This window comes from Momordica charantia, assembly GCF_013281855.1.
Source record: "Momordica charantia cultivar OHB3-1 chromosome 9 unlocalized genomic scaffold, Mcharantia_2.0 BLBB01000009.1, whole genome shotgun sequence".
NCBI classification, from domain to species: domain Eukaryota; kingdom Viridiplantae; phylum Streptophyta; class Magnoliopsida; order Cucurbitales; family Cucurbitaceae; genus Momordica; species Momordica charantia.
Window position 1 is genome coordinate 22,935,078 of NW_028275167.1, and position 10,375 is coordinate 22,945,452.

The following is a 10,375-nucleotide window of genomic DNA, read 5'->3' on the forward strand; positions in this document are numbered from 1 at the left end:
GAGTCTGTGTTCTCTAATTGTACTGCTGTTGCGGTGGCGGGATGTATTGCTGTGTAGGTGGAACATAGGGCTGTTTGTTTTGCTGGCTCTGCCCTTGATTAAAACCACTCGAACCTCCTTGACCTCCCCATGAGAAATTAGGGTGGTGCCTCCAACCTGGGTTGTAGGTGTTCGAATATGGGTTAAAGTTCCTATTGTTCCCATGTCCTACATAAAAAACGGAAGCAAGGTTATGTGGACAATTATCATAAATATGGTTTTCACTGCAAAATGAACAAATGAGATCGTTGACTTGGCAAACAGGGGCAGGAGTGCAATAATCCGACTGCACAGGTTGTATCGGCGTGGCTAATGGATTTTTTATTCCCAACGCCATCTCTTTCAGCCTCTGGTTCATTGTAACCATCTCTTTTTGCATGGAGGTCACAATGTCCAGAGCCAAAACTCCAGCTGGATCTTGCTTCTTTGGTGCTGCCCTAGATCTTTGCGAACACCATAGTTCGTTGTGTGAAGCTAAGTCATTTAGGATGTCGACTATCTCGTTGAATGTCTTCTTTGTAAAGGCTCCGTTGGCAGCATTGTTTAGCATCATCTTAGTAGGATGATCTAAACCTCTAAAGAAATGTTCTATCTGGATGCATGCCGGCAAGCCATGGTTCGGACATTTCCTGATTAGTTCTTTAAATCTTTCCCACACCTCGTGAACAGGTTCACGATCATACTGTCTAAAGGAGATGATCTCCTCTCTGATATCAGCGTGGCGAGTAGGTGGGAAGAATTTTGTTAAGAACTTCTCCACTAACGACCCCCATGTGGTGATGGATCCCGGTGGAAATGCATTGAGCCATGCTCTAGCTCGGTCCTTCAAAGAAAATGGAAAAAGTGTTAGTCTAAGAGCATCGTCTGTTATACCAGGTAATTGAAATGCATTTGCAATTTGAATGAATGATTTCAGATGATCATGTGGATCCTCATGTTCCTGCCCTCCAAAATGTCCAATTGTCTGCAACATTTGGAACATCATTGGTTTAAGCTCAAAGTTTGCGTGGGCTGGAATAGGGTTGACTATCCTTGAATCAAAGTTCTGAAAAGCCGTGGCGGCATATTCTCACATTGCCACGTCTCTATTGTCCGCCATCTGGATATGGTTGAATTCATCATTTCTTGCATGATCCCTCATATTACCGTTAACAGCAGGTGGATCAACCGGATCACGAGGTGGAATATCTGCCATTGATGTGCTCGTATTCTCTACCTCACTTTCAGGACTGATTTCACCTTCTCTCTCTTTTTGCTTTTCTAGTTGTTTTCGAAGTCTTTGCTCTTTTTTAGTTTTTTGAAGGGTCCGCTCAATCTCAGGGTCAAGGGGTAGAAGAAAAGATCTTGTGCTCATGCACTTTAACTTATCCGAAACAAAGTTAAAACATAGTAAAAACAGCATCTAAAACCTTCTTTTTACGCATGTAAACAAGCGTAATCAGTGACCATCTACTTGATGCGTCTATTAACACAATAAAATATCTGAAGGGATAGCTTGGTGGATTAATAGGTCCACATATATCACCATGAATTCGTTCTAAAAATGTAGGTGATTCAGTCCCTACTTTAAATGGTGATGGTCTAATGATCAATTTGCCTTGAGAGCAAGCATCATACAATAATTCATTAGATTGAAGAATCTTTTGGTTCTTTAATGGATGTCCATGTGACTTTTCAATGATTCTTCTTATCATTATGGACCCAGGATGACCTAATCGGTCATGCCAAATGGTAAATATATCTGGATTTATGAAATTCAAGTTCGTAGTTGCATATGTTTCCATTACTCGTATATGAGTATAATATAATCCAGAAGATAAAGTAGGCAACTTTTCAAGTATACGTTTGTTATGTGAGACAATAGATATAATATAGAGATATTCTATATTATTCTTGTTATCAATCTCAATATGATAACCATTGCAATGTATATCTTTAAAACTCAGTAGATTTCTCTTTGATTGACTAGAGAACAATGCATTGTCAATTGTAAATTTTGTTCTTCTAGACAAAATTATGTATGCTTTTCCAAAACCTTCAATCAAGTTTGCAGAACCTGATATAGTATTGACTTTTGCTTTCAGCATTGTCAATTTAGAAAAATATTGTCTATTTTTCAATATTGTGTGCGTAGTCGCACTGTCTGCCAGACATAGATCACCATTGCTCATTTTCGAATCATCCAATATATGAAAACTGTTCATGCTTCTTCATTAAACAAAATAATTACAATAAGAAGAAGAAAGAAGAAAAAAAACTTGAAATACAAAACATACATAAAAGATATAAAAAAAACATTAGTTCTGAATATTCTCAAAATCAAAAGAAGCACTTGCTATTCCATCCATTGTGCTCACTGTGCCAATTTGTTCTCGAGGAGATTCAAGAAAGTCAGCCACATCCAAACTTGTAATATTGGCAGTGTCAAAGATATCACCATCCTAGTAGGCAAGATTTGCTCCCACATTTTTTCCTTTTTCTTTCAAGGAAGCTTGATAAAGATTCACTAAGTGTTTCGATGTACGACAAATATGTGCCCAATGCCCAGTCATACCGCATCGGAACCACTTATTTTCAACACTTCTGGAATTCTGATCTTGTGGAGCTTTTTCTTTATGATCAACATTTCGTGTGGTTCTTTTAAAATTTGGACGATTATAACGCCCACCACGAAATGAAAAATTATTTCTTCCTCTGCCACGGTCACGCCCTCGACCACGACCTCGACCTCGACCACGATTATTGAAATTTACAGCATTCGCCTCTGGGAATGGCGTTGCTCCCGTTGGTCGAGATTCATGATTTTTCATCAATAGCTCATTATTTTGCTCAGCAACTAGAAGGCATGATATGAGCTCAGAATATTTCTTAAAACTTTTCTCTCGATATTGTTGTTGCAAGAGTATATTCGAGACATGGAAGGTTGAGTATGTCTTTTCTAGCATATCACTATCAGTAATTTTTTCTCCACATAACTTCAATTTCGAACTGATTTTGAATAGTGCAGAATTATAATCACTTACTGATTTGAAGTCTTGGAGCCTCAAATGCATTCATTCATAACGAGCTTTAGGAAGAATAACTGTTTTTTGATGATCATATATTTCTTTCAAATTTTGCTACAAGGCAAGGGGGTCTTTTATTGTCAGATACTCCATTTTCAACCCCTCGTGAAGATGGTGACGAAGGAGAATCATGGCTTTTGTCTTTTCCTGACTTGTGGTTGTATTTTCTTCTTTGATGGTTTCTCCCAGGTTCATGGCATCAAGATGGATTTCAGCATCTAGTACCCATGACAAATAATTATTGCCATTGATATCAAGAGCGGCAAATTCTAATTTGGTCAAATTTGTCATGGTGACACTATCACAAAAAAAAACTCAAATTAGGGATTTAACATATGAAAACAACATATTACTTGAAAAATAAAAATTAAATTACCTACCTTCGGAACCTACCTTCAACAGGGGAAATGACATAGGCTCGTGCTGATAACGTGTTGTAAAATTGAGAAACGAAACGAGGCAACGTCGGGGAAATAAAATAAACAAAACAATTCAAATAATAAAGAAAACTCAAAATTCAAAATGACATTTCCCACCAATTTTCAAACTTGATTTCCCACCAAATTTCTCATTAATTTCTCACAAATTCTCACTACTAATTTCTCACAAATTCTCACCACTAATTTCTCACAAATTCTCACAACTAATTGAGCACCACATTGACCTTATTTATAGGCCATGGATAAGCATGTGGTGTGATTTACATGACACTAATAATGTCTAAAATTGAGACATATAAAGCATTATGATTTCAACACATGGTGCATGGATAATGGAACATATGGGGTTTATAAATAAAAGACACATAGAGGACATATGGAGCATGAATTTTGAGACACCTCAAAATTGGACACTAAGCAAGGGTTAGTAGGCATCTATTTAATTAAAAATTCATAATAAAAACTACAATATATAACTAAATAAATGATGAGAGAATTTTGGAAAATGTAAAAGAAAAAAAAAAGTGATGACAAATGCGATATATATTTTGTTGCATAGGCACAGTAAATGAGTTATTAACTTATTTACTTGGCCATGTTTACTCGAACGGGATGAGAATGAAGTAATTAGAATCAATTTTTTTCATTCTCTTGGATGTTGTTTACTAAATTCGAGGAATGAGAATCAAATGGTGGACCCACCCACTTTTTTCAATCTCGTCCCCTAGGCAATCTCATTCTTCACCTACACCCTCGTCAATCTCATTCTCATTCTTTATTCCGTGGACCCTACGTAATTATTGCAATCATTTTTTTACTTTTACCGTTTCTCTCTCATGATTAATGAAACACATACCTTTATATTTAATTGTTTTATACTTTTTTATTTTTTTCATTCATGTATACTACTAATAATTTTTCTTTTAATAAAAATTTATATGGATCACTTTTAGTAGTTGATGTAATTTTATTATAAAATATTATAAATTTATATTTAAGATTTAAGATTTTATTTTTATTTTGTTATTATCAATTAACATCATATTTTTTAAAATATAATTCATTATTATTAATTATTATAATAATAAAATTTAATAACATTATTATTAAATATTATTATAATAAAATTTAATAATATTTTATTTTTAATGATGATGGTTGTAATAAAATAGTATTTTAGTGGATGTTATTTTATTTTAATTATTTATTAATATTAATATTAAATAGATTGTTATGGTAAAAAAAACATTTAATAATAAAATAAATTAAAATATATTATTATTGTAATTAAAAAAATTAGCACGACAATGTATTTGTAATTAATTAGAAACAAGAAAGGGGTATACTAGTAATTTTCATATATCTGATTCTGATCTCAATTCCAGACAGTTCCCATTCCGATTGATTTTCATTCCGATTCATTCTCCGGTTCCTGGTAGGTATACCAACCTTAATGTATTCCATACTAAGTAAATAAATTATAATTGATATACCATAATTTAGTGCGGTCAAGATATATTAGTTAACTTCTACTATACTCATTATTAAGTTAAAACAAACCAACAAAATGATCACTAACCCTAGAATAGAAGAAAAACTCACAAAATCCATAAATAAAAATATCTAAATTAAAAAAATAGAGTATTTCGAAAATGAAAAACACTCTGAAACATTTCGTGACATTTGACATTTTATAAATTTCATGAAGCCTCAAAATTTTAGGACTGTTCGTGACATTTAAAAATCATCACAAAGTACTAAAAAACTCACATCTATAAATATTCATTGTTTCACTAAAAAAATACGCTCAACATTTTACAACATTTTTAAATATAATGAAATTTATAAAAGAAACATTAATTTTTTGTTAAAAAATGTCCTAAATTGTGACTTTTTTAAATGTCTCGAAAAACGTATTTTTCCAACTTCTTGGATTTCTTTTTAATACGTGAGCCAGAAATTCGAAAAACTTTGTCTTTTCCCGCAAAAAATGTGGCTTACTCTTTTGTGACGTTTTCAAAATGTAACGATTTTATGTTGCTTAAAAAACGTCATGAAAAGCTTGAAATTCAGAAAACTTCGTCTTTCCCACCAAAACGCATCTCATCCTCTATGATGTTTTTTAAATGGCACGAAAAATATGTTTTCTTCCAACTTTTTCTAAAAAAAAGTTACGAAAAGTCAAAAGTCCGAAAAACTCTTTTCTTTTTCTCGCCAAAAACCCACCTCACCTTTCGTGACGTTTTTTAACCATCACGAATAATGTGTTTTTTTTTCCAACTTTTCGTGATGGTTAAAAAAGTGACAAAAAGGCAAAATTTTTTTGGAAAACTTGGTTTTTCCCCCCGCAAAAAACACGATTTTTACATTTTGTGACTTTTTTTTTTATACTAGCGTCACAAAAGCCCCAAATGATAGTAGTGTGTGTTTTTAATGTAAGGAATTATTTTGTTTTCCTAGTAAATTTCAACAAATTTTGGGTATTAATCACGGTTTAGATTAGTAATTGAACATAATTGTTTTGGCCAAATTTGCCATATTTTCTTCGATGTTAAAGATTAGAGCTTTTAATAGATAACCTGCTATTAAATATATTAACAATTGTGAATGACATCTCTTAATTCTAAACGATTAAAAAAAATGCCCAAAGAGTGAACAATTCAATTTGGGACATGAAGGATGTTATCTAAAATTTATAATTTTGAGTAAAACTAAACATTCAAACCAGAATTTCAAATGACAATTTTTGTTGAAGTAAAAAAATTTTTTTTTTTTAAACATTGTTGAAGTAAAACACACCCTATCAATATTTAATTATATCATTGGTATATAGACATTCATATCAATTATATCAATATTCAAATCAAGTATATCAATGGTATATAATATCAAAAAAGGTATATCAACGGTATACATATATATATACACACATATATATATACATGTATATATATATATATACATACATAGGAAGAAACCACAGTGCCATATGAGGATAGTGGTTCGCTAAAAGAAATATCCCCATTTGAATTTTCAGGCAGGTCCATCTCGGCACCTTCCGAGGTGGAAGACTTGGTCATTATTTTTCTTATCAAAACCGCCAATGTTAAGGATAAACTGCCCGGGTTCGATCTACTCAACCCGACAGGTTCGACCTCAACTCCGATCAGGGTAACAACCTATCACAACCCCCTGTCGGAGCCTAAACTTATAAATAGAGGGCCTCATTTCACCACCAGGTATCGAATTTCTCCTCGAACTTAATATTGAGTCAGAGCTGCTTACTAACTTGAACGACGGAGATTTTGCCTCTTATGCTGGTCTTCCCGTTGTGTTCCAAGTCGGAGCTAGGACCGAGTTCGAGCTTGACCAAGGTTTGACGTTGTGCAATTCTTTGCATAAACATTTGGCGTCGTCTGTGGGGAAGCCAACTTAGAATCTAGAGCCCAGGGTGGCATAGATGACTTGTAATATGACAGAGGTGATCAAGATCCTCCCCTTCATCCTGATGATGATAACGTGAATGTCGGGGATAACGGAAGGGTCGACTATAGCCGTCAAGAGGACGACCTGAGGAAAGTCCTCATCGAGAAAACAAAGAACTCCGCCTCAAAGGGCGCGGATGTTTCACCTTCGTGCTCCGAGAAAAACTCAGACTTGAAAACCCAATCTCGATATAACCCATTAACACCCGAAGGGGTGATCACAAGGGAAGAATTCGACCTGATGAAGAACAAGTTCGATGCACAGGTCGAGGCATTTACGGCGAAGTGCGAGAAGAAAGAGAACCCGTTTGATGATGGCGATATAGACGAGTCGCCATTCACTTTGGAAATTTTGGAGGCGCTCATTCCTCCTAAGTTCAAGACGCGCACTGTGAAGCCCTATGATGAGTCTAAAGACCTAAAAGACTATGTTGAGGTCTTCGAGGGCCTCATGGATTTTCAGGCGGCATATGACGCCATTAAATGCCGAGCATTCCAGATCGTTTGCTAGAGAGTGCTCAACTTTGGTACATGAGGCTGCCGGCTAGGTCGATCTTGACCTACAGTTAATTAAGGAAAGAATTCATAAGCCAATTCTCTTCCCGACACTATGACAGGAAGACAACCACTCATCTCGCCACCATTCGACAGAACGAAAGCGAGACACTTAGAGAGTACATGACCCGGTTTCAAGAGGAGCAACTCAAAGTCGTGCACTGCTCGGATGATTCAGCCATGTGTTACTTCCTCACCGGTCTAGCCAATGAGACTCTAATGGTCAAGTTAGGAGAGGAAGCACCGTCTACTTTCGCTGAGATCTTGCAAAAGGCCAAAAAGGTTGTAGACGAGCAAGAGCTGCTTAGAACAAAAATGGGTCGGACAAAAAAAAGGTCCGACCAGAAGAAGTCCTGTAATCAGGACAAAAGGGAAGTCCGATTCCAAGTCTAAGGATAAGGGATCGTCATCTCAGCCCTCTCAGGACCGATCTGATTAGCGAAGGTCAGATTTGGGTTCTAGCCGAAGAGGACCTTACAAATAGTACACTCCTACAACCATCCCCATCTCTGAGATCCTCGCCGATATCGAAGAGATAGGGATGGAGAAGCTCCTTTAGCGCCTTGAGAAACTTAGAGGAGATCCTGAAAAACGTAACAAGGACAGCTATTGTCGTTTTCACCGTGATCACGACCGTGATACCTCGAGTTGCTGAGAATTGAAATGTCAGATTGAAGACGTAATTCAAGATGGCTATTTCAAAAAGTAAGTTGGCAAGTCGAGATCGAGCTCGATGGAGAAGAAAGATGAGAGGAAGCATTCAAGGACGCCAGCTCGGAGAGATGACCGACCTGTGGTCATTAACACCATTTTCGGAGGCCCAAGTGGGGGCCAATTCAGAAACAAAAGGAATGAGCTTGCATGAGAAGCTAGGCGCGAAGTTTGCGCCATTCAAGAGCAGAAGTTGACCTGTCTCATATCCTTCTCTGACTCCGACCTGGAAGGAGTCCATCTGCCCCACAATGACGTCCTGATGATCTCTCCTCTGATCGACCATGTGCAGGTCAGAAGAGTGCTGGTGGATGGTGGCGCCTCAGCCAATATTCTGTCCCTCACTACTTACATGGCTTTGGGATAGACCAAGGCACAATTTAAAAATAGTCCAACACAAATAGTTGGATTTGTAGGGGAATTTGTAACCCTGAAGGATGCATCAATCTTCCCATCACAATTGGCCAGGGTGACACCCAAGTCACCCAGATGGCCGAGTTCGTGGTGAGAAACGGCAGATCAGCTTACAATGCCATCTTTAGACGATCAATCATCCACTCGCTTCAGGCCATTCCATCGACCCTTCACCAAGTTATGAAGTATTCAACTATCAATGGAGTTGGAATGGTCCGAGGTGAGCAGAAAACATCAAGGGAGTGCTATGCTTCAGTACTCAAAGGATCGGTAGTTTGTGCCTTAGAAGAAGATGCAACTCTGTCTAATCGGATTGTCCTGCTTTCCGAGGACAAACAGCCCATAAGCAACCAGCGTGAAGTTGATGCACCTACTGAGGAGCTGGAACTTGTTCCCTTGCTCAACCTAGAGAAGCAAGTGAGCATAGGCACCAAGCTGGGGGCCGCTGATAGGGAAGAACTCATTTCCTTCATCAGGTCTAATTCGGACGTGTTCGCATGGTGTCACGAAGACATGCCCGACATCGATCCAGAGATAATGGTGCACCACCTCAACATTGATCCATCATTCCGACCTGTTAAGCAAAAAATAAGACCTGTAAATAAAGAGAGGAGTGATGTAATAGTTGAGGAAGTCAATAAGTTGCTAAAAGCTGAATACATAAAAGAAATTTTGTCTCCCAAGTGGCACTCTAACATTGTTTTACTTAAAAAAATCTAATGGGAAGTGGAGAATATGTATGGATTTCACCAATTTAAACAAGGCGTGCCCTAAAGACTGCTTCCCACTACCGATGATCGACCAGCTCGTAGATGCCACGAGCCCGATCGGGTTCACACCTCCTTTATAACCAATCAAGGCTTGTATTGTTATAAGGTTATGTCATTTGGCCTAAAGAATGTGGGCGCAACTTATCAGAGGATGGTGAATAAAATGTTCGTCATCCAGATCGGGCGCAATATGGAGGTATACATGGACGACATGCTTGTCCATAGCAAGCAGTCTAGGTCGCACCTTGCCGACCTGATAGAAACATTTGAGGTCCTTCGTAAGTATCAAATGAAGCTCACTTCGGCCAAATTGGCCTTTGGAGTTTCATTTGGGAAGTTCCTTGGTTTTATGGTGAACAACCGAGGAATAGAAGCCAACCCAGAAAAGATAGAAGTCGTGCTCGAGGTGTAAGCACCAAAATCTTTCGAACAGCTACAATGCCTGTATGGGAGAATTGCTACTCTAAATAGATTTGTCTCCAGATCTACCGACAAATGCCTCCCATTTTTCAAAATATTATGAAAGAAGTGGTCGTTCTAGTGGACGTCCAAGTGCGATGAGGCCTTTGAACAGCTCAAAAACTACCTCTACTCGGCCCCGCTATTGGTGAAACCTTTGCCAGAAGACAAGTTACACTTATACTTGGCCGTGTTCGACAATGCCATCAGCTCGGCCTTTAATTAAACAAGAGGGACTGTGTTAGAGTCCGGTTTACTATACAAGTAAGGCGATGACCGAGGTCGAGACCAGATACCCATAAATGGAGAAGCTGGCCCTCGCCCTGGTCACTTCGACACGAAGACTCAGGCCCTACTTCCAAGCTCATGCTGTGATCATGCTCACGAACTTGCCTTTGAGGTAAGTCTTCCACAGGCCCGAAACATCTGGTAGATTA

At 37.7% G+C, this 10,375-nt stretch overlaps 1 non-coding gene and 1 pseudogene across 1 annotated transcript; one reads left to right on the forward strand and one right to left on the reverse strand.

Moving 5' to 3' along the window:
* Positions 1 to 647: 647 nt before the first annotated feature.
* LOC148209222 (small nucleolar RNA R71) lies at positions 648 to 754 on the forward strand. The gene has a single exon (XR_015787489.1). It is a non-coding gene; the product is annotated as a small nucleolar RNA R71 (small nucleolar RNA).
* A 1,726-nt stretch (positions 755 to 2,480) lies between these two features.
* On the reverse strand, positions 2,481 to 3,395 carry LOC148209223 (uncharacterized; annotated as a pseudogene).
* Between the last annotated feature and the right edge of the window lie 6,980 nt (positions 3,396 to 10,375).